General features: G+C 38.6%; 1 pseudogene; it reads left to right on the forward strand.

The window, feature by feature from the left end:
* Nucleotides 1-231: 231 nt before the first annotated feature.
* LOC148973768 (uncharacterized) lies at nt 232-3,550 on the forward strand (annotated as a pseudogene).
* Nucleotides 3,551-24,626: the final 21,076 nt, after the last annotated feature.

Raw genomic sequence — 24,626 nt, forward strand, 5'->3', positions numbered from 1 at the left:
ACAAACACAAGTCCCACTCAAAACAAACACATTTCCCACTTAGGGGCCATTAACACCTAGCCTAGGCAGGGGATGATTCTGAAAATGGTTTGGCAAGTTTACGTTGGGGGTTGTGGGGGTGCTGCGATGTGATTGGTTGATTTGGATAGCGAAAGAGGTAACTTACTCACACATCTGTCTGCTCAGGGCACTTTCAAGAGTTTTTTACAAGGACAAGGTTTGAACATTGAAATGGCTGAACAAGCTCAGAAAAGGTAAGGATTGTGTTTTCTTTGTTGCTTTGTGTTAATTTGTGTTTCCTTAAAAGACTTCCCTAAATGAAGGAAACTTCTTTTTATCTAAAATGAATGATTTTTAAGGTCAGAGGTAACGGTTGTTAACAAAGTTTTATATCAAGGATACTGTGTTTTTTTTTAAGTTTTATGAAGTTGAAAGTGAGCACAAAGGAAATGCTAAAAGGTTAACAAAGTTTTATGTCCAAAATATTGTGTTTTTTAATTTTTATGAAGTTTAAAATGAGCACAAAGGAAATGCTAAAAGGTTGTTAAAAAAGTTTCATATCAAAGACACTGTGTTTTTTTTTAAGTTTTATGAAGTTGAAAGTGAGCACAAAGGAAATGCTAAAAGGACAAGCCTTGTTTTGCTGCCTAGTTAGTTTTTTTCAATCATTGTTTTGTTTAATCATGCATCATTCTTTCAAATCATTGTTTGTATAATTTATTTTACATCTTTTCATTTTCCATTAAAGGTCTGCCGATCACCGTGTGCTTTATTGTCTGATTTGCCACAAGCCGCAAAGCCCTTTCTGTTCATTTATCGCGTGTGTGCATGAAAAACAGCTCTCCGGAAGAAAGAGAAACAGAGCTATCTAAGGCAAAAGTTTCCCACAAAGATTGGGTCCGCAATAATAGATGCTGGGACTACAACCAGCTTCGTGTCATCCTTCCTGACCCACTCTCCTGCAAGGCCATGTTGAAGGAGCTTCTTTTCTTCGGGGGTTCTTTGTAAAAAAACAGCCCCAGGATGTTGAAGAAGCTGAAGATGCTGCCTCTTCCCCTGCTGCTGCTGCTGCTCCTCCTCTTTCTCCTCCAGAGTAAGTGCAGTTAACTGTGTACTTATTACATTTTTATTAGATGATAATAATAAAAAACATTTTATATTGTTCTACATTGAAAAATATTTCATAGGTTTGTTTTTTATTCTTCAATAGTCTTATTTGTTATGTTTTATCCAAACAGACGGTTGGTTCAGTCAGCTCCTGGCATTGAAGATTGTCAGAGAATCTTGAGGCTGTCTATGCCTGACATCCTCAGGATCCGCGGGGACCTGGAGAAGAACAAAGAGTGCCCAAGCACGGACAAGACCCTGTACCGCTACGTTTGTGAAGCGCTCTTGGTGTTTAAACACGTGCAGTGTCCACAAGCAGTGCAAGCCTTGACGGTAAGTTCATCTATTTTAACGATTTTATACTCGTAATATACTGTAATATTTGCTCATGTATGCATTATTAATTTAAAAAATTTCAATGTTTTCCAGGATGAAGAGTGGGTCAACCGCACTGAGCTGGGAGAAAGGATTGTGGTTGGCGTGCAGGGGGATAAAGCCTCTAGCATGCGTATCGCTATTACGAAAGAGGAGGAAACTGTAAGTTTTAATATGACGCTAACTGTAGATTTCTTACCACCAGTGTTTTACATTTAATAACTCTTTGGTTTTTTTGGTTTTTTAGTTCTTAGATCTGTACTTTAAGGAGGTCAGGCCTGAGAAACTACAGCCTCAGACAGACTGCAATGCTTTTTTTGTCTCATCGGACGGCCAGGCAGTTCGGAGCGTCTCACGGGTGATAAACCGGCTCCATGAATTGTAAGTGTCTACACAGATTCATGTGCATGTGAGTGAATGAATCCACATTTTGTCAGTCACACCACAATTAAAATTTCCTTTTTTAATTTTGTCTTTCTGTAGGTACAAGATGGTGCCTTATACCAGCCAGTGTGTGAGGAGGGCTGTTGAAACAGTGTCTAAAACCCTCCCAGGTCAACAGAAGGGGGCACTACTCCACTACCTGGGACTCAGCGCTGGTGTTTTTCAGTGTCAGGATGTCGTGGACACTGCTGTGCTGCTAGAATCATTGTCCAGGTATAGTTCTTCATACAACAAAGACATAACTCATCTAAAAATATTTGCACAGCAGATTAGCAAGTTTGCATTCACATTCATATTTGTGCATATTAAAACCCTTGTATTCCTCATTTACACAGCACGTCTGAGACATCTTTGGAAACTAGTGGCGCAGCTGGAGGACTGCAGAGAGACTTTCAGGCATTTCTTGACCGATTTCCCGTTTCGCTGGAGGGTCTGCCGCCAACAAAGAAACAAAGGATGGAGTCTGGTTTCCAAGAAAGCCGTGACTTTTACGATAAATGGAGGGCCTCCCAGTATGCCCAGCGGGAGAAAAATCTTCTGTGTAAGTATGATAAACAATCAATACAGCATTGGCAGACATTGACTCAACACAAACCAGGCCATTAATTACAGTGACAAGTGTTTCACATGAGTAAAGTTTTTTCATTCTGTATTTCAGAATACTACAAACTACGCAAGCCGTCCACTGCGAAGGTGGCAAGATTAATTGCAAAGGAGGGTTGGACGGTAAACTGCCCAAAGCCGGAAGATATTGCACAGCTTTGGAGACCAGCTCCAAAGAAAATGGTGGAAGGTGACAGCCTGGTCATTCGCCGTGTGTCCGAGCAGACCTGGACTGGGCTGGCCATAAAGGATTTTGGTCCACCGGAAGGTCTAGATAAGAAAACAAATAATTTTTCCGGACAGAAGAAACAATAATGTAAAATGTACATTTCAGCATCCATGAACTACATGTAATGTATTTTTTCCTTCCAATAACTAAAATATTTTCTGTTCTCTGTATTTTAGGAGTGGTCACGACCAGTCACTTTTTCAAAGATGATATTGTCTGTGACTATCATGGAAAGGTGGTCACAGCGGCAGAAGGGAGGGCCAATGTGAAGAGCCAGTTCAACGAACCGGGCTATGTGTTTTTCTTTAAAGCTGGAGGAAGAGAACTCTGCATTGATGCCCAGACCTCCCCCTGCGAGTGCCACCCTCACATGAATACTTTCGGCAGACTTATGAACCACTCACGCAAGATGCCAAACGTCAAGCCGTTCCACTGCTCAATAAAAATAAATGGCCAGGACCAGGAAGTTATCTTGTTCAGGGCAATGAAGGAGATCAGTGTCGGCACACAGCTCAAATACGATTATGGCGTTAGGAGATCTTCTTTCCAGGGAGAGGGACTGAACCTGGAATTGCTAGATGAACAGGCCATTTCAAAAGGTGGTTTTGTGGTTTACCACCCAGAGGTTTTTTTTATTATTATTATCTATTTAATCTATTTATTTTCTACTTGTTTAAGTTTTTTTATTATTATTGTAAATAGTTTGTATATTTACATTTTCCTCTAAATAAAATTTGTTGGACTTCCGGTATGCCTCGTGGCGAATAGACGTGGCTGGAAGTCACTCCGTGAACACTCACTTGTTTTATCTTCAGCAGTGCTACTTATTTTGACATTTTTTACTAGTTATTTGATTTTATGTTACATTAATAAAGAAGAATGCCAAAACCAGGAAAATCAGGGAGAAACATGGTAGAAATGCTGACTGACAAAGGGAGCGACCAAGCTGCTAAGGCTAACGCAAGCGCTTCAGTACAGGTGGAGGAAGATATCATGCCAGCTTCCTTAAAGGACCTAATTTCATCCACCATCCGTTCAGAAATCTCGACACTACGATCTGAATTTCTGTCTGAAATTCGTTCTGCCGTTTCCACATTACAAACTACCCTGTCATCGCAAGCTCAAAAGATTGGGGACATTGAAGAGGCACTCAACGACTCAGACGGCCGGTTGACGGCGGTGGAGAAACTGTGCAGCACGCTGCAAACAGAAAACACCAGCCTCAAACTTAAGCTGGACGACTTGGAGAACCGGTCACGGAGGCAGAATCTAAGGGTTATTGGAATACCTGAGGGTTCGGAGGGCCAAAGCACGGTTGCTTTTATGTCCTCATTTTTTATTGAGCTGTTTGGAGACGGCGCCTTTAAGCGACCTCTGGAAATTGATCGAGCTCATCGTGTCGGCCCTAAATTTCAACAAAGTGCTTTTTCTAGGCATATGCTGGTCCGACTCCACCATTACCAAACCAAAGAACTCATATTGAAACTGAGCCGCGAACTGGGCTCTCTGACGTTTAATGGTGCTGTGGTTCGTATTTTCCCGGACATGTCTGCTGAGGTAGCGATACGCCGCGCTGAATTTCAAAGACGTGAAAAACAGCACTCTGCAATGCTGGCATCACCTACGGAATGTTCCATCCCGCCAGACTTCGCGTCGACTTTCAAGGACAGCGCCATTTATTCCAGACCCCGCAGGAAGCGATGAACTTTCTTAGTACGGTCATTAAGTCTGCAACCAGCAAGGATTGAGCGACAAACATGCTTTAAATATAAAAAGGGTTTGCCAACCTGCTTTAAGTGAGTGTTTGTGTCATGAAAATGTAGGTATGTATCGTTAGTCCACTTTCAATCCCCAGTCGCTAAAATCTTGCCCCGCTCCATAAACTGAATACTGAGTCGGATTCCATCCTACTGTTCTGCCTTTTTTCTGGTTTGGATGCCATGCACCATATAGGTACTGCTGAAAGAATAAACTATACTTAACTATACTTTACAGCTAAAGTTGCAAGAGCTAGTTAACTTCGCTGTTTTGTACCTGACTGTTACGTTCTTTTCAGTTAGGTTTGTTAATGTTTTGTATGTTAGATTTGTAAAGCCTTTTTTTTTCTCCCCTCTCTTTCCCTCTCTCTACACCTTCAGCCATCTCTTATTTACCAGCAATTTTGTAATGCTCTACTTTTACAATTATTTTTTTTATTTATTCATCCTCCCCTAACAATACTGAGCTAAGGTTTATCACAAATGCTTAATACATTCCAAGGGAGGAGGGGCAGTGTTAAATTAATTAGTTGGAACGTAAAGGGATTAAACAATCGAGTGAAAAGTATAAAAATATTTTCCAATTTATTTAAGTTGAAGGGTGATGTATGTTTTTTCCAGGAAACCCACCTTAAGAACTCTAGTCATAAAAGCTTGATGAGGTCGTGGGTGGGACAGGTGTTCCACTCTGGTTTTAATTCTAAAGCTAGAGGTACAGCCATCTTAATTAACAAGAATACTCCATTCAATCCTTCTAAAGTTATTTCAGACCCCAATGGTAGACACGTGATCGTTTCAGGCACTCTTTATGGTAATCAAATTGCTTTAGCAAGTGTTTACGCTCCTAATTGGGACAACCCAGACTTTTTTGTAAAACTTTTTTCTAATCTTCCAGACCTAAATCTTTATCAACTGATCATGGGAGGTGACCTTAATTGTGTCCTGAATACTGCATTAGATAGGTCATCCCCCAGATCAGTTAGCTTGTCCCAATCCTCTAAAATGATTAACTCCTCTTTGGAGTGGTACAGTTTAACTGATATATGGCGTCACTTGAATCCCACTTCTAAAACGTTCTCTTTTTTTTCTCCAGTTCACCATACTTACTCACGTATCGATTATTTCCTCATTGACCGCAAACTTACTCCTTTTGTAAAATCTTCCTCTTATGGAAGCATAGTCATATCTGACCACGCCCCAGTAATTCTGGAACTGGCCCTCCCTGGGGATCCTATAATTTCACACTTCTGGAGAATGAATGTGTTACTCTTATCAGATAGCAACTTTGTTAAATTTATCTCCGATAAGATTAGTACTTTTCTTGAGGTTAACTCTACTGAAGGAATTTCTGTATCTCTTCTCTGGGACACGCTCAAAGCTTATTTGCGCGGAGAAATAATTTCTCATTCTGCTTACATCAAAAAGGTGCGGGATAAAAGGCTCTGGGATCTCTCTAGACAGATTGGTCAGTTAGACCAGAAATATGCATTAAGCCCAACCCCATTATTATATAAGGAAAGGGCTTTTTTGCTTTCCGAATATAATCTTCTCTCCACTAGTCATGCTGAACACCTTTTACTCAAGTCACGTCATCGATTCTATGAGTTTGGCGATAAACCAAGCAAAGCACTCGCATTACAACTTATGGCTCTTTCAGACTGCACGATTTTCAAAGTAGTCAGGTCGCTGCTCTTTTCACACTGCATGACTATCTTGGCCAGCATTCAGTCGCTGCTGTGTTCACACTGGACGATGGATCGGCGACAGAAGGTTTCACACTGCATGACTTTAGAAAAATCGCCGACAGACTCTGTCTAGCACGCTGCACGCAAACTACATTTCACAACAAACACGCGTGAGATATGAAAAGGAAACAACGCGCGACACCACACGTGCAAGACCGGAGTTCTCACGTGAGACTTTTTTTTTCGACCCGGTTGTGGTACAGCTGGTGAAACAGACACGAGTGCTCCTGCCAAATTTCTACTAACTTTTCTTCCATTTATTGTGTCCAAATAGACTGAGAAGAAGCTTTTCTTTTGTTGAAACAATGCCATATCATGTTGATATGTGATCTATAACTCCTCCCCGAACTCCCCGCTGCTCTGTATCTTGCTCTCTCACTGGCTGCCGGTGATCGCCGATGTAGTTTTCAGTCAAAACACTTTTCACACAGCAGGATTTTGAATCGCCGACAGGTCCAGATATTTAGCATGCCAAATATCTCACGGGCGTCGGCGACTCGTCGGTGATTCTCTCAGTTCGCGTCTTTGCTCATTCACACTGCGTGATTGTCACTCGCGTGAACGAGCGCCGATTTGCCTGTGATTTCGGGCATTTGTCGGCGATTTCTCAAAGCCTGTCGGCGAGCCAAAATCGTGACTAAAATCATGCAGTCTGAACTCGGCATTAGGCTGCAATCTACAAGGAATTTTATTGCTCAAATCCAAGACACAGCAGGGAATAGTATATCAGATCCACAAGAAAATATAGCTGCAAGCAGCAACACGGGGCCAAGCCCAGCAAGGCGCAGCAAGCAGACCATGCACGGAACAGAGCCAGCACATCAAGTACAGCAGCGCAGCAAGCATTTAAGCACCAAGAGCAGTGCAGAGCCCGAAGAACAAAACATCAGAAATTAAATGTACATGTAAATGTTCTTCAAGCACATCAAGTACAGCAAGTACTTTAAGCACATCAGAGCAGCAAGCATTTAAGCACCAATAGCAATGCAGAGCCTCAAGAACAAAAACAGCACAAATTGAATACACATGTAAATGAAGCACAGTGAGCATTTAAGCACCAACAGCAGTGCAGAGCAGAAAGGAATTGAAATGAAAACTTATTACACAATTTTAAAGTTGCCCCACGTGGGACTCAAACCCACAACCGGAGTGGTTCAGTTTTTGAGATGCATGGTTTAGCATATTGCGCCACTGAGAGGTTGTGAATTTCAAAGCAGCAGGGGAGAGGGTTCAGTGTGAGAATGATTCACAAAAAAGTTCCATGACATGTTATCCAGATTAGCATGCTAAGCTAGCTCAATGCTAAATGTATCTTATGACTTGGTACATCCAATCCTGGCAAAATACACATCCTCGGATTTGTCAGGACGCAGGGAATCGATAAATAGCAATTTTATGATTTTGTGACAAACTGTTCACAAGTTACAGCTTCTGATCCAACTCTGGGTCAACCTTGTTCATTTTGCGACACCATAACTTTTGAAGATAAATTAATAAAAAAAAACAGGAACAGTACTTTTATGCGGCTCTGTCCAAAGATCATTTGAGTGCATGTTTGGAAAAAATTGGACAAAATTTGAAGGAGGAGTAGCAAAAAAACTGTTTCACGTTTGCTCCAATATAGCGGCCAGTCACATTGTTCAAAAGTAACATATGAGATATCGTTGAAATTGGCAGAACCCAAGGAATATTTTGACATATAGAAATCAAATTTCAAGCAATGTTAGCAAAAGTTATAAGCGTTTTTTCAAAAAACAATGATATCTCTGGAACACTAGGTGGCGCTGTGACCAAACTTCTCAGGTATTTCCGGGCCATGCTAATGGTGATCCATACCAATTTTGGTGAAGAAATTTCAAACAGTTTAAAAGATATTGCAAATTATGACAAAATTCAAAATGGCAGACACGTGATACATCCCATCATGGCAAAATCGATATCCACAGATTCGGCATGATCCAGAGAATCCATAGATACCACAATTATGATTTTCTGAGAAACTGTTCAAAAGTTATTGGCCAAAATAGCAATTTTGCATATCTCACGACCCGTAGGTGGCACTGTTCCCAACTTTGGCATGTCACCTCAGAACATGGTTCTGATGAAGTGTACCAATTTTCGTTTTGATTGATCAAACTTTGGCCGAGATACAGCCTCTTAGCCAATTTTGGGTGGACCTTGTTAAGTTTGCGACACCATAACTTTTGAACAAAGATGAATAAAAAAAATCGGGGACAGTACTTTTATGCGGCTCAGTCTGTAGATCATTTGAGTGCATGTTTGGAGAAAATTGGACAAAATTTGAAGGAGGAGTAGCGAAAAAACTGAGAACTGTACATTTCAAAATGGCCACTACTGTAATGGGCGGGGTCTTAATGTACAGTATTGGTTGTGATCAACATGATGAGAGGAATCAGGTGTACTAAGTTGCATGTCTCTAGAGCAAAGGGTTCAAAAGTTATAACCATTTCAATGTTGAATTTTTGAACTGCTGGTGGCGCTATAGAGTTGGTCCTAGAGGGTCAAAAATTGGTCCAATTACTATTCATTAGCATCACTACAAGTGTGCCAAATTTCATCATTTTCCTACGTACGGTTCATAGGGCTGCCATAGACTTACATTGGCGGAAGAAGAATAATAATAAGAAAACCAACGGATACAATAGGTGCCTCAGCCCCTTCGGGGCTTGGCCCCTAATTAATAATCAATTTAAACTGTTTTATTCTTCGTTGTATCAGTCAGACTCCCTCAAAGATGCTAATCTTATTGATCGTTTTTTGAAAATCTGGTCATCCCTCAAATTAGTAACGAATCAAAAAACAAATTAGAGGATCCTATTAAACTAATCGAAATTCAGCTAGCTATTGCTCAGATGTAGAGCGGAAAATGCCCAGGCCCAGATGGGCTTCCTTCAGAGTTTTTAAAGAAGTTCTCTCTTCAGCTCTCCTCACTACTACTTTCGGTTTTTGAAGAATCCCTAAATGATGGGCATCTTCCCTCCTCTATGCGGCAGGCGTCAATATCACTGATCCTGAAACCTAACAAAAATCCACTAGACTGTGGGTCCTATCGTCCAATTTCCCTTCTCAATGCAGATGTGAAAATCCTGGCTAAGATTCTCTCTCTAAGGTTGGAATCTGTTATTCAAGATATCATTCATCCAGACCAAACTGGCTTTATAAAAAGCAGACAAAGCTTCTTTAACCTTAGGAGGTTGATGAACATAATTTATACCTCATCAGACTCATTCATGCCAGAAGCCCTAGTCTCTCTCGATGCGGAGAAAGCTTTTGACCACATTGAGTGGGACTATTTATTCTGTACATTAAAAAAATTTGGGTTTGGTGATAAATTTGTGTCCTGGGTAAAACTCCTATATTCTTCCCCTTTGGCATCGGTAAAAACGAATGGTATGAGTTCTGAATATTTCTCTCTCCACCGTGGGACAAGACAGGGCTGCCCCCTGTCTCCACTTTTGTTCGCTATAGCTATAGAACCTCTTGCAATCTCTTTCCGTTCTAATTGTAATATCTCTGGCATCCATAGAGCAGGAAAAGAACAGAAAATGTCCCTCTATGCTGATGACGTAGTGTTATATATCTCGAATCCAGAAACTTGTCTTCCACATGTTTTAAGTATTTTAGGTCATTTTGGTAGCGTCTCAGGTTATAAATTAAACCTGCATAAGAGTGAATTTTTTGCAATCAACACAGCTGCAAGAGATCTTTTACCATCAAATATCCCATTTAAATCAATCTCAGATAATTTCCGTTACTTGGGAGTTACAATAACACGGAAACATGTAGATCTCTTCAAACATAACTTTATTCCAATCTTGGAGAGAACGAAAGAGGATCTTGCAAGGTGGAAAACTTTACCACTCTCATTGGTAGGTAGAATTAATGCCATAAAAATGAACACTTTACCCAAATTTTTATTTCTATTCCAAAACATTCCGGTATTTATACCAAAAGCATTTTTTAAATCCCTAGATCTTATGATTTCAGATTTTATTTGGAACGGAGGCCCGGTAAGAATACAGAAATTTTTCCTTCAGCAACCCAAATGATTACTTATTTTATTACTGGGCAGCAAACATTCATACCATTCTTTATTGGAGTCAGTAGCATTTTGGTCTTTGTAACTGGGTGCCAGCATGGGTTGAAATAGAATGCGATTCTTGTAGCAGAGTCTCTTTACATGCTCTGTTATGTTCTTCTATTCCTATTAAATTTTCTCACTACTCTTCAAACCCTTTAGTTCTGCCAGCCCGTTCTCATCCTTTAACGTCATATAGAACGCTATATGCAAAAACGGCGCTATACTACGCACATGGCACCCTTTATCGTTAAAATAACACGCGAACCCAAGACGTTATAAATCCTTTAGCGTGAATATGACACGCACACCCTACCCCACACCTAAACTTAGCCCTCACAGCGCGTGTTATATTAACGATAACGGGTGCCATGTGCGTAGTATAGCGCCGTTTTGTCATATAGCGTTCTATATGACGTTAAAGGATGAGAACGCGTTGGTTCTGCATAGTCTAAAAATTTGGCAACAATTTAGAAAACACTTTGGCTTTCAGAAAATGTCTGGTCTGTCTCCTATATACAAAAATCCTTCTTTTTTATCTTCCATTTCAGATGGAGGGTTTGCATTATGGTTCAGAAGGGGTATTGTAAATATTTACGATCTCTTCCACGATAATACATTTGTTACTCTTTCATACTTATCTGACAAATTTAACCTCCCGAGTACTCAATTCTTTAGATACCTTCAGACTCGCGAATTTATAAGAAATAAATTCTCTCACGTTCCTCATGCACCTCAGAAACAAGAGATTGATCAAGTTTTAGAAATAAAGATCTCTACAGGTGCTTTTTCTAATATTTACAAAACTATTTTTTCATTTACTGCACACTCAGATTTTTCACCCATGTCTAACATAAAGCAGAACTGGGAATTATGTTTTTACGGATGAAGAATGGTCAAAGGTCCTTCGCCGTGTTCATACTGTCACGATTACCAGTTGGAGTGCCCCAGAGAATCACCAGAGGGCACTCCACATCAGAACTGAGCACTTCACCAGAACTCTGTTTCCCATAATGCCTCATCCCTGTGACTGATTACACACACACCTGCACCTCATCAGACTCTCCATATAAGCCACACTCAAACATTCACCCAGGGCGAAGTATTGCATTGCCACGGCTTGTAATTTCTGAGCGTATATCCTGTTTCTGATCCTGGTTTGTTTCCTGACTTCTGCCTGTTTGCTGCCTGCCCTGATCTTCTGCCTGTTCCCTGACGACTCTCTGCGCTCACTCTCTGATATCCCTGTTTTGCTGTTTCCTGACCCCTGCCTGTTTGATGATTCTAAATAAAGCTGCACATGGATTCATGTTGGGTCGGTCGATCTGTAACGTTGAGGAGGCAAGGAGGAATCCAAATGCAGTAAGCAGTTTTTAATAATAATAATAATAAACAAAACAAAAAGGGAAATCCACGGAGAACAAAAAACTTGGAAACAGGAACTCAGAACAAAACTCAGAAACAAGAAGTCGAAACAACGCTACAGTGAAACATCGACCGACACCCAACAACTGAAACACAGGGGTTTAAATACACAGACAAACAAGCTAAATGAGGGAACAAGGGGGTGTGGTAAATCAGAAACACCTGGGGAAACTATTAAACAAGAAAAACTACAAAGGACTACAAAACATCACAGAAACAGGAAATAACTAAAGTCCACACAAGACAAGGAAAACACAAGACAGGAATCGTGACACATACCACTTCTATTTGTGCTCGTCACTCACTAATACAGTTTAAGCTTTTACACAGAATTTACTGGACGAAAGCTAAACTGTCCAAAATTTACCCGGATATCGATCCTACGTGTGACCGGTGTCGACAATCCCCGGGTACTCTCTTCCACACTTTTTGGCTTTGCCCAGCATTAACCTCTTTCTGGACTTTAATCTTTAAGTCAATCTCAAATGTTTTCGGGCTAGATGTTGAACCCTGCCCCTTAGTGGCACTATTTGGTCTTAATCCCGTAAAGGTTTTTTATCATCTTTACAGTCTAATGCTTTAGCTTTTTGCTTAATAATTGCAAAAAGGCTTATATTGTTGAACTGGAAAAATCCTCTTCCACCCAGCTACTCTCATTGGATGCACGACCTGTTGCAGTTTATTCAAATAGAAAAAAATAGATATACCATGATTGGCAGATCAGAACAATTTCATACGATTTGGCAACCTTTTCTTTTTTATTTAAAAAAATAATTATTCTCTCTATAAATAACCATTCATTAAACCACTCTTTTGCATTTGATCCCAGCTGGGTTTTTTTTTGTCCTCTCTCCCGTCCTTGATTGTTTAAGATGAAACAGTCTACACAAAAAAGGGGAAATAAATTGTATTTGTTTTCTTGTCAGATGGCATTGTTTGGTTATTTAAAAAGGGGAAAAAGAGTTGTAAAGGTGTTGCAAGGCTGTTTTTTTTTGTTTTTTTATATATATATATATATAATCTTATTTATAATCTTGCTGTATTTTATTTTTATTGATTCCATATTGTACATGCATACTGCACTAGTATTATACTTGTACTATTGGGTAATGCACTGCACTAACATGTTTTGAAGCAAGCGGATATATCCTTTTTTTTCTCTTTTCTTTTCTTTTTTTGAGTCAGAGAGTAAGAAATGTGCCTGTATACTTTTCTATTATTATTATTGATCAATATGTTGACACAAACTTTGTATTGTTCTCCATTTCCTTTCTGACCGGTAAAACACCAATAAAAAGAGTTAAACTAAATAAAATTTGTTGTCATTACAAAAAAGGTGTCCAGTTTACTTATTAAAATATTTATAGGTGGGATTCAGTTTTTCACTTGCCTGTAGACAGACTGTTTACAATATATTAATAGGTCATTACATTAATGGGTCATATTTCATAACTAGAATGGTTTAATGTGGTGAAACCTGGCTGGGCTTGAATTGCTCGTGGAGGCCCTCTCCCAAGCTCACATGTTCTGTGCTGTAGTGGTCAATGTGACAGATGGACAAATAATCCATGACATCAGGGTGATCCCATTAGGTGGTCTGAGCTGGGCTAGAGCCCATGTTCTAAGTGCTTTTTTTTGCAACACTGCTTGGAAAATTACTAATAAATGAATGTTACTTGTCCACTAGAGGGAGACATTGGTTAACAAAATGAACTGACTATGCACTGAAGTATATATTAAATAAATGTTTCCTCTAAGTAAATGTTACCTCTAATTACATACATATTTATATGTCATTATTGTCCAAAAAAACATTATTAAATAAATTTGTATAGATATATTGTTTACATTCTTTTATCTCATTATTATAATTACAATTTATTTTTTAACATAATTTTGCACATAACACAAAACATAAACAAGAATCATAGCTGTTTTAAATGTATTTTCAATGTTTAGAAACAAACCACAGACAGAGACACGGTTTAATTTTCAAAATAAAAGTCCCGATTTCTAAATCGAAAGTTTTTATTAATTTACTAATTTAAAGTAATTTGTTCGTTTTATATTTTTTAAATACTAATTGTAATTGATTCAAATACATTTTTTTTATTCATTTCCAAAGTGTCAAAAATAATAATACTTTAACACATTAGCATAACCTCACTTCCCAGGGGTCAGAGATTTTGAACCCGAATCGAAGAAAGGTAAGCTTAACTCTTGTCAGAAAAGAACGATTAAATATAACAATATAAACAAGAAAAAAAACTATTAAAATAAGATATATGTTGCACAACATGATAAAACTTGTTTATACAACATAGCAACCTTGTAAAACAATTAGAAATCATTTAAAATGAAAAAGGCTGTAACGAGCAATGCTAAACTAACAGGCATACACTGTAAAAAAAATCCTAATTTCACAGAAAATAACTGTGATTTTTGACGACCATTTTCTTTCATTTTAAATTGTACTCAAAACACTGCAAAATTACAAATAATATCTGGAAAATAAAAATGCAGCTGATATTTTAGGTATTGTTACATTAAAGAAAAAAATTCCAGTCATTCACATTTTTTTTTACAGTAATTGATTGTATTTTTCATACAATATTTTTCTGTTTTCTTAAATTACATAAACATTTATGTAAAAGTACAAATAGAATCTGTAATTAAATGGTAACAAAACAGTTAAATGATTACATGACTGTAGCTCAAAAAACTGTAACATTAAAGTAAAACGTCATAAATTAAATAAACTGAAAAACACTGTTATTTACAGGTATTTCCTGCATTATTATGATCAAATACCTTCATTGTAAAAAAAATCATAAAAAAATGGTCAAATGACTGGCAACAAAGGCTGCCAAACAAAAACCATAAAATGAAAGTAAATTTTTTTTTAAATTTAAATAAACTGAAAAAAACACTGTTATTTAAAGGTATTTCCTGCATTATTATGATCAAATACCGTCATTGTAAAAAAATCGTTAAAAAAGGGTCAATTCACTGGCAGCACAGGGTGCCAAACAAAAACCATAAAATTACAGTAAAAATATGTTAATTTAAATAAAAACTTGACATCACCATGATTGAGATCAGTGTTTGCTTTAGTTGAGCTCTTGACCTTTATTATATGCTATTAGTTTTACTCTGGCTGCTTTAATTATGTTTTCAACATACATTTGTTATAGCATTGAAATCGGGAGAAAATTTCAGCTGATGTTGGTCGGTTATTGGTGATGTTATAGTCATCATATGGTGACCTGATTCACTGATATGACAGAGAAATCTGTTGTGAGTGTATCTGTTGTGATTACATTGTAAATAGGTGTACTTAAGTTTTAGATTAAATCTAGGATTGTCGTATTTTCCCCATGAACCTTGTTATATTGAAACAATATTAAGTGATTAATTTAGTGATGATTGAGCATTATTGAAGACACCTGGTGATAACAAGCAGAATCACTGAAGGAGAAAATCACAAATTGTAAGCCACCGTTATGGCGATCAGTGTTTGCTTTAGTTGGGCTCTCGACACTTATCCTTTCACTTTAAATTTTGTTTGTCTGCTGTTATTGATTTATAACAGTCAAATGAACAAAGAAAAGTGGGATCTGACAGAGTTGGTTATTTTTTGACATAATCATACTGAGATCTAAATGAAACCTATTCAGATGATTCGGTTTAACTTGTTAGCAACAGTTTAGTGGTTCTGCACCATATGATAATCTGTATTTTTCTTATAATCCAAAACATGTAATAAAAATTGTTCTGATCAAATCCCTTTATCTTTATTTAGAAACACAGACATCAATAATCAGCCTGTGTATCTCAACCGTGGTGACAATAATAATCCTTGTTGCCACCAATCACAACTCATTCATGGCTCCCATCATGCATTGCGGTATGAATAAATTATGATTAGAATTGTCTATGTAATTTACTTTTCCTACTTGAATATTCTGCTCACCACCATTGTTGAGAAGCATTGACTGAATCTTGATATCTGTGTGTGCCTAAAATACAGACTTTCTTTTTTTTGTACAACTTTTAAGCTATCCATTATATTATATCTCAAATTCTGGGTATTTGTACAGAATCACAGTTATAATGTAACCAACAACATAAGTCACAAACATTAAGTTCAAATAATGATTGTAATAATATAACAAAAATTATTAGATAATATTTTTTTCTTTGTTCATCTGGCAGGTATAACTCAGATGCAACAGCCAATTAAAATATAAAGTGTATAAAATAAGGGTCGAGAGCCCAACTAAAGCAAACACTCATCTCCATAACGGTGGCTTACAATTTTAGATTTTCTCCTTGTGATTCTGCTTTAGGTGTCTTCAATGATGCTCAATCATCACTCAGTTAATCACTTAATTATCTCATTAACTTTAACACTCTTGAGTGTGTACTCCTGTATCCCAGGAGTGTTAAATTAACACTGACTGAGTTTTTGCTGTGACAAAGAGCCATAGTTAGCTGACAAGCTGAGCCATAGTGCATTAAAAATCAGGTGATATCACTAAGCATTCAATTACATGAAAACCATTACCATTAATAAGTGATCAGATCTTCTGAACTGAGATTCTCTTGGATTCCTACCATTACAAATATGTATCAATTATGACACTCAGTTAAAGCAGCCAGAGAAATAGTAATGTTAAAAGCAAAGGGTCAAGAGCCCCACTAAAGCAAACACTGATCTCCATTATGGTGACATCAACATTTATTATTTCACATAAAAAATCAACTTCTAAACATCTGTCTCAGTAAGAATGTTAGTATGCAATAAATAAAGTCTGGATTGTTTCTGTATGGTGTGTTTTGTGGGTCACCATTGTGTTGAAGAGTAGAGCCTGTGCTTCAGTTCAGGATGAGCAGAATAAAGCTGATGAAATGCTGCATGTTCCTTTATTTAACTGACAGTAACTGTGTAGTTGCTGATGCAGTGATGTATAGTGAGAGAAAATCATACATTACCTACATGTTTCTTAATAAAAAATTCAGGAAATATGTGAAATAACTGTTTCTGTTAAAGAGCTTAATGAAGATTTCTACTTTTGCACTTATTTAAATTAGGCTACTTTACATTCATTTTATGTTTTTTGTATGGCAGCCATTGCTGACAGTCATTGACTGTTTTTTTACTATGAACTGTATTTTACTATGATCATAACAATGCATTGTTTTTACAGTTAGAGTGTTTGATCATAATAATCCAGATAATAGCTGTAAAATAACAGTGTTTTTCTGTAAAACAACCTAATTTATATTAGGATATTTAACTTTATTTTTACGGTATGTATTTGGCACCCTTTGCTGCCGGTTATTTGACCCTTTTTTTAAGATTTTATTTTTTACAGTGTAGCAATCAAATTCGACGGAACCAAAAAATGTCAATATATATTGTACACTCCATTAATTACCTTATGTACATAATGGTTTTCAACATCGTGTTTAAACGTAATGAATAAATTGCAACATTTTATAGCCCAGTAATTAACATGACAAAATGTCATCCTCATTTGGTAAAACTTTATGATAACTGCACGCTATTATCCATTAGTTAAGCATGAGTAAACAGTTAATTCATAATTTTTAAAGCATTAATACACATTAATAAGCAAAGTCTTATAAATACAACTATAAATGCACTTTTTATGGATTTATAAGCATATCTGTTATGGATTTAATAATTTTATTTTCATACTTTGAAAATGATCGATTAATATTATCTAAATCAAGTATGGCATTGTTTATAAACCAATTATTTAAGAGTTGTCAGTCATTCATAAGATCACTTAGAAAGTGTGAGTAAATGTAGCTAATCCGAATAGTTACTAAGCATTTAGTAGTGGTCAGTGTACTATTAGGTGAGCTCATGTAAAGTGACGACTATTCATGCCTTGTAAAGCTTTTATAAAGGAGATTTAAAGGATGTTAAATATTTCTACGGCATGAATAGTCCTCACTTTAGATGTGCTCACAAACATAGTTAACTGACCACTACTAAATGCTTTATAACTACCCGAATTAACCCTGAATTAAAGCAGAAATACATGGTAATTAAGCATTTGTTACCCGTGTATTATAATGCTTGTAGCCTAGTTGTTATAAATTGTTACTCACTTTTTTCACATCAGTAATGTCACTATGGAAGGAATTATGTAACAACATTTTGTAACAACAATATGTATTTGCATCACTTTTTTAACTTCCACATGCAGTTTAAACTACAGCATTTAGATGTAAAATGTAACAACTCACAAATCAATAATATATAGGCTAGGCATAAATTATATATGTGTTTCACACTGCAATAACAGTGTACTTACATAACTGTGAAAATATTCAGTTGTTATAAAGTGTAACTGTTATATGAATTGTTGTTTACCATGGGTGTTATTACAAAATGAAAAAAATTTGAGTAACACTTTATTTTAATGTGTTCTTGTTACAAATGTTACATGTACTTACAGTATTAATAACAGTAAATTATGCATAATTACATGCAACTAACCCTCAAACAAACCCTAATCCTAACCTAACCCTATAGTAAGCATATGTGGTTAACTACTATTACTCAGTACTTAAATACATAAAGACACTGTAACAAGGACACCTTAAAATAAAGTGTGACGAAAAATTGTTTTACACAGGTTTGGTACAGAAGAGTTAGTAAACAAATAACATAAATCTATTTAATATGTACCATAGTCAAGTCAAGTCACATTTATTTATATAGCGCTTTTCATAATACAGATAGTATCAAAGCAGCTTCACAGTGATAACATGAAAGTAGTACAACACAGATCAACAACATTGCTAAACACTAAATAACCCCAACTGAGCAAGCTCAAAGCAAGCCAAAAGCAAGGCGACAGTGGCAAGGAACCAAACTCCATCAGATTGGATGGAGAAAAAACCTTGGGAGAACCCAGGCTCAGTCGGGGGCCAGTTCTCCTCTGGCTTACATTCATATTGTTTATATATAAATATTAAATGAATTGTTTATATATTAAATATTAAATAAATACTAGCGATGTAGAAGACTTCCTCAGGGACGAAGATATCCACATCCCCATATTTCCCACTGTGGTTGATAACCCCAGCGAAACAATCGTGTACAACTACGACATCGATGTGTTGTCATCGAATTGAAGGGGATTTCAGCCGTTAAGGCCTCCATCCACTATTTGATGGTGGGAAAGGTTATCGGAGTGAACCTTCAAACTCATTGGCATTCACTGAAAAAACACATCCCACTCAATGAATATGGTCCTGCTGGGCTATCAGCTTTGAAACACACCTATGGCCATACATTAGCCTTTGTTGATGGAGGTTACCTACTGAATTTATGCTGTGTCTCGGCCAAAAAAGTTCAACCACACCCACTCTTTGCCTCAGAGATGGCATCAAGAGCAAACACTGCTCAGGTGATAAACACAGTGTTGGATGTGTTTTCAGCAAATTTGAAAAAGCTCCCTCCACAAGAATTGCAACGTCCCACGTTGTTTAAAAACAACATCAGTGATTTATCCCGGATGAATGTACTTGCAGATGATCAGCAATTCATTCTTCAGCTTTTGGAGCAAGCTATAAACGAGGTGGACAAAAAGGATCCAAATTACACCATCGTCACTTTCCTACAGTAGTTTGGGCAAAAACAGGGAACACCTTTGCAACTTGCATCTCTTGTGTTTGTTTTGGGTGTGACTTGTGTTTGTTTTGGGTGGGACTTGTGTTTGTTTTGGGTGGGACTTGTGTTTGTTTTGGGTGGGACTTGTGTTTGTTTTGGGTGGGACTTGTGTTTGTTTTGGGTGTGACTTGTGTTTGTTTTGGGTGGGACTTGTGTTTGTTTTGGGTGGGACTTGTGTTTGTTTTGGGTGGGACTTGTGTTTGTTTTGGGTGTGACTTGTGTTTGTTTTGGGTGGGACTTGTGTTTGTTTTGGGTGGGACTTGTGTTTGTTTTGGGTGGGACTTGTGTTTGTTTTGGGTGGGACTTGTGTTTGTTTTGGGTGGGACTTGTGTTTGTTTTGGGTGGGACTTGTGTTTGTTTTGGGTGGGACTTGTGTTTGTTTTGGGTGTGACTTGTGTTTGTTTTGGGTGGGACTTGTGTTTGTTTTGGGTGGGACTTGTGTTTGTTTTGGGTGGGACTTGTGTTTGTTTTGGGTGTGACTTGTGTTTGTTTTGGGTGTGACTTGTGTTTGTTTTGGGTGTGACTTGTGTTTGTTTTGGGTGGGACTTGTGTTTGTTTTGGGTGGGACTTGTGTTTGTTTTGGGTGGGACTTGTGTTTGTTTTGGGTGGGACTTGTGTTTGTTTTGGGTGGGACTTGTGTTTGTTTTGGGTGGGACTTGTGTTTGTTTTGGGTGGGACTTGTGTTTGTTTTGGGTGTGACTTGTGTTTGTTTTGGGTGGGACTTGTGTTTGTTTTGGGTGGGACTTGTGTTTGTTTTGGGTGGGACTTGTGTTTGTTTTGGGTGTGACTTTTGTTTGTTTTGGGTGTGACTTGTGTTTGTTTTGGGTGTGACTTGTGTTTGTTTTGGGTGGGACTTGTGTTTGTTTTGGGTGGGACTTGTGTTTGTTTTGGGTGGGACTTGTGTTTGTTTTGGGTGTGACTTGTGTTTGTTTTGGGTGTGACTTGTGTTTGTTTTGGGTGGGACTTTTGTTTGTTTTGGGTGTGACTTGTGTTTGTTTTGGGTGGGACTTGTGTTTGTTTTGAGTGGGACTTGTGTCTGACATGGGTGGGACTTGTGTTTGTTATGGGTGTGACTTGTGTTTGTTTTGGGTGTGACTTGTGTTTGTTTTGGGTGTGACTTGTGTTTGTTTTGGGTGTGACTTTTGTTTGTTTTGGGTGTGACTTGTGTTTGTTTTGGGTGGGACTTGTGTTTGTTTTGGGTGTGACTTGTGTTTGTTTTGGGTGGGACTTGTGTTTGTTTTGGGTGGGACTTGTGTTTGTTTTGGGTGGGACTTGTGTTTGTTTTGGGTGGGACTTGTGTTTGTTTTGGGTGTGACTTGTGTTTGTTTTGGGTGGGACTTGTGTTTGTTTTGGGTGGGACTTGTGTTTGTTTTGGGTGGGACTTGTGTTTGTTTTGGGTGGGACTTGTGTTTGTTTTGGGTGTGACTTGTGTTTGTTTTGGGTGTGACTTGTGTTTGTTTTGGGTGTGACTTGTGTTTGTTTTGGGTGGGACTTGTGTTTGTTTTGGGTGGGACTTGTGTTTGTTTTGGGTGGGACTTGTGTTTGTTTTGGGTGGGACTTGTGTTTGTTTTGGGTGGGACTTGTGTTTGTTTTGGGTGGGACTTGTGTTTGTTTTGGGTGGGACTTGTGTTTGTTTTGGGTGTGACTTGTGTTTGTTTTGGGTGGGACTTGTGTTTGTTTTGGGTGGGACTTGTGTTTGTTTTGGGTGGGACTTGTGTTTGTTTTGGGTGTGACTTTTGTTTGTTTTGGGTGTGACTTGTGTTTGTTTTGGGTGTGACTTGTGTTTGTTTTGGGTGGGACTTGTGTTTGTTTTGGGTGGGACTTGTGTTTGTTTTGGGTGGGACTTGTGTTTGTTTTGGGTGTGACTTGTGTTTGTTTTGGGTGTGACTTGTGTTTGTTTTGGGTGGGACTTTTGTTTGTTTTGGGTGTGACTTGTGTTTGTTTTGGGTGGGACTTGTGTTTGTTTTGAGTGGGACTTGTGTCTGACATGGGTGGGACTTGTGTTTGTTATGGGTGTGACTTGTGTTTGTTTTGGGTGTGACTTGTGTTTGTTTTGGGTGTGACTTGTGTTTGTTTTGGGTGTGACTTTTGTTTGTTTTGGGTGTGACTTGTGTTTGTTTTGGGTGGGACTTGTGTTTGTTATGGGTGTGACTTGTGTTTGTTTTGGGTGGGACTTGTGTTTGTTTTGGGTGGGACTTGTGTTTGTTTTGGGTGGGACTTGTGTTTGTTATGGGTGGGACTTGTGTTTGTTTTGGGTGGGACTTGTGTTTGTTTTGGGTGGGACTTGTGTTTGTTTTGGGTGGGACTTGTGTTTGTTTTGAGTGGGACTTGTGTCTGACATGGGTGGGACTTGTGTTTGTTATGGGTGTGACTTGTGTTTGTTTTGGGTACAATCAAAGATAGCTAAGACGATCCTATGACGTGGCAGATAAAACCAGTGGGTTATTGTTGACTGTCTGGGGAGGAGATATCCTTGTGACCGGGAAGTGGTACACAATGTCTCAATTCGTCAATTTGATGGTTGCACTTGTTTGTCAACTACCAAGCAGTCTGTTCTGACAATTGTGCCTGTTTTAACAAGTAATGTTGCAAGTAATTGACCAATTGAATAAAGAGTTTGTATAGCTGCATGGACTCCTGTTTTAATCATAAAAAAACCCCACGCATTTACAATGTAACCAGTTTATTTCTCATAACTGTCCTCGGACACAAGAGCAATACACAAGATGAAAGATGTATTTTATAAACGACCAGGGGTCAGCTGACCAATCAGGGCGTGGCACCAATCCGGTCTTCTTCCTGGACAGAATACATACAAACAACTCACACAGAAACAGATCAGAGGTGGCATAACTTGACACTTTTGTTTTTTTTTAAGCCAAACCTCTATTACCTAACCCTTCCCAGTGGGATCATCAATACAGCTTCCACAGAATACAGTGTCAGTCTGGGCACCAGCTCTGATGACAGTAAAAGTCTAACCTGTCAGCGTGGGTTTGCTGGACTTACTCCGCCTCCCCTTCGTCACTGGACGACCAATGAGACTCAGCAGCAGAGAATTCGACGCCTGTTTAGATTCTCCGAATCAGTGAATGCTGGAATGAGTGTGGTTGGGGCAGAGTTGGTAATGCTCCTACTGTGCGATCTGTATAATCGCAATGATCGCAACCCAATGACAGCCCTTCAAAAAAGCAGGTGTCCGTGACACTCAAGGGATCGATGTCAGTCCAGGGTCTTTGTGAGACCCTGGAAGCTGAATTGGCTTTTTTCTATCCTCACACGTTTTTCAGAGCAAAGGAGATGGTTGTACAAGCAGGACAGGATGTCAAGTTGTGTTTGATGTGTGGGCTGCGCGTACAAGAGATCCGTTTTTTCCCAGCTTTGAAATTTTACAGCATCCAGAACAAAAAAGTGAACTGGAATTTTAAAGATTTTTGGGAAATCCATGATGCCAGCCAGCAACCATCTGTAGAGGCCCGTGCAGTCAGCATGGTGGGGGACGTTTGTTTGGAGCTAGAAAAAAGAGGTCTGAGCTTCATACGAAATACGCAGAAGTATATGGAGCATGGCATGCCATGGGTTAAAGAGGTACTCCTGAGGCTGCCAAAAGCTCTCAAAGACCAGGATCTTGTCAGTGTGGTGACTTTTGTCAGTTGCATTGGTATCATCCAAAACGGTGACTTTATCAGTTTTGAAAAACTGAGAGCCTTGGTGGAGGACCTCCCTGTGACCCAGACACACCTCAGATCCTTGCAAGTACTGTCACGGTTTCTGTTGCCAAGGGTCTGTGGGTTGAAGTTGTAGGCCTTGCATGAGACAATCCCATTTAAGCTGCGCATAACAGCTTCCACTGTGCAAACAAAGACTGCAGTGCCAGAGAGAACCGTGTCTGTTGACGAGGAGGGTGCTGAGGCTGGCAGGTCTTGTGAAGTGGAGAATGTGACAAAGCTGGTTCCACGTGTTCTCCCTGCCAACAGCTCCCTCCGCTGGAGCAGCGTTGAATTGGCATTGATTGAGTTAAATCCCGACGTGCCTTTGAAAGGAGGCATATGCACAGTACATCACTCAGTGCCATTCGATGAACATTGCTGTGCGTACATTTAATGCGTTTTCATTGAAACGCAGCAGGATGTTGAAAGCCTTGAAATAGGGTGGGGTCTTTCTATAGGGTTAGTTTGTGAAATGAATGATAATAGGGTTTATTTATAGTAGTTGTTACTCGAAATGTAGAGTTAGGGTTAGGGTGTTGGTGGTGGTTTAGATGTGTTCTGGGTATTATTTTTGTCATTAGGTGTGTTTATAAAAAAAATAAAATAAAAAATGAAAAGAAATTTAAAAAAAGAAGAAAAAGAATAAAAAATCATAAAACTAACAAAAACAAACAAACAGTAACCCAGCCTCTGACATTACAAATGCAATGTCAGTGCAGGTCCCAGGCCCGGATAAATGGGGAGGGCTGTTATACACTTAGGGTGGGGTTTGGGTAATAGGTTTGAACTTGTATGTTTCATTTCCCTAAACCTAAGGTCTTGACCTGGTTGTGCATGGCCCATCTGTCCACTGGCCACTTCAGACCAACCGGAGTCAGACCAAGTTCACAAGCATGCATTACATCACACTTATAACTCTTTTATGAGTGTAACCCCTTATAACCCCTACCCCTCTTACCCCTCAAGTGACGCCCCCCAAAAACACAAGTCCCATCCACAAAAAAAAACAAGTCCCACCTAAAAAAAACACAAGTCCAGCTTCCACAAAGATCAGCTTCCTGGGCGGAGCTATAGAGTCACTTCCTGGTATATTTGGAGTGTCAATAACTCCTCCATCAATACACTAAACCCTTCTGATGCTACTCATTATACCACATGAGTATACCACATATATACCACACTAGCGTTTTCAGCCGTTTTCCAACGTTTCAGTGTGGATGAGAAACTTCTAAATTCACTTTACTGCACATGCGTGAAACTTCACAAAAGCTCACTGAGATGATACAGATATGGAAATAAATAATAATGTTATTGCACAATAACAGGATAATTTTATTTACCAAAAATCTCACCATCACTGATGCGTCCAGGTTGCATTCAGTCACCATATGTTTGGTCTAAAACGCAAGGACAGCAGG

The sequence above is a fragment of the Pimephales promelas genome, chromosome 13 (genome assembly GCF_988280905.1).
Source record: "Pimephales promelas chromosome 13, fPimPro1.hap1.1, whole genome shotgun sequence".
NCBI lineage: Eukaryota > Metazoa > Chordata > Actinopteri > Cypriniformes > Leuciscidae > Pimephales > Pimephales promelas.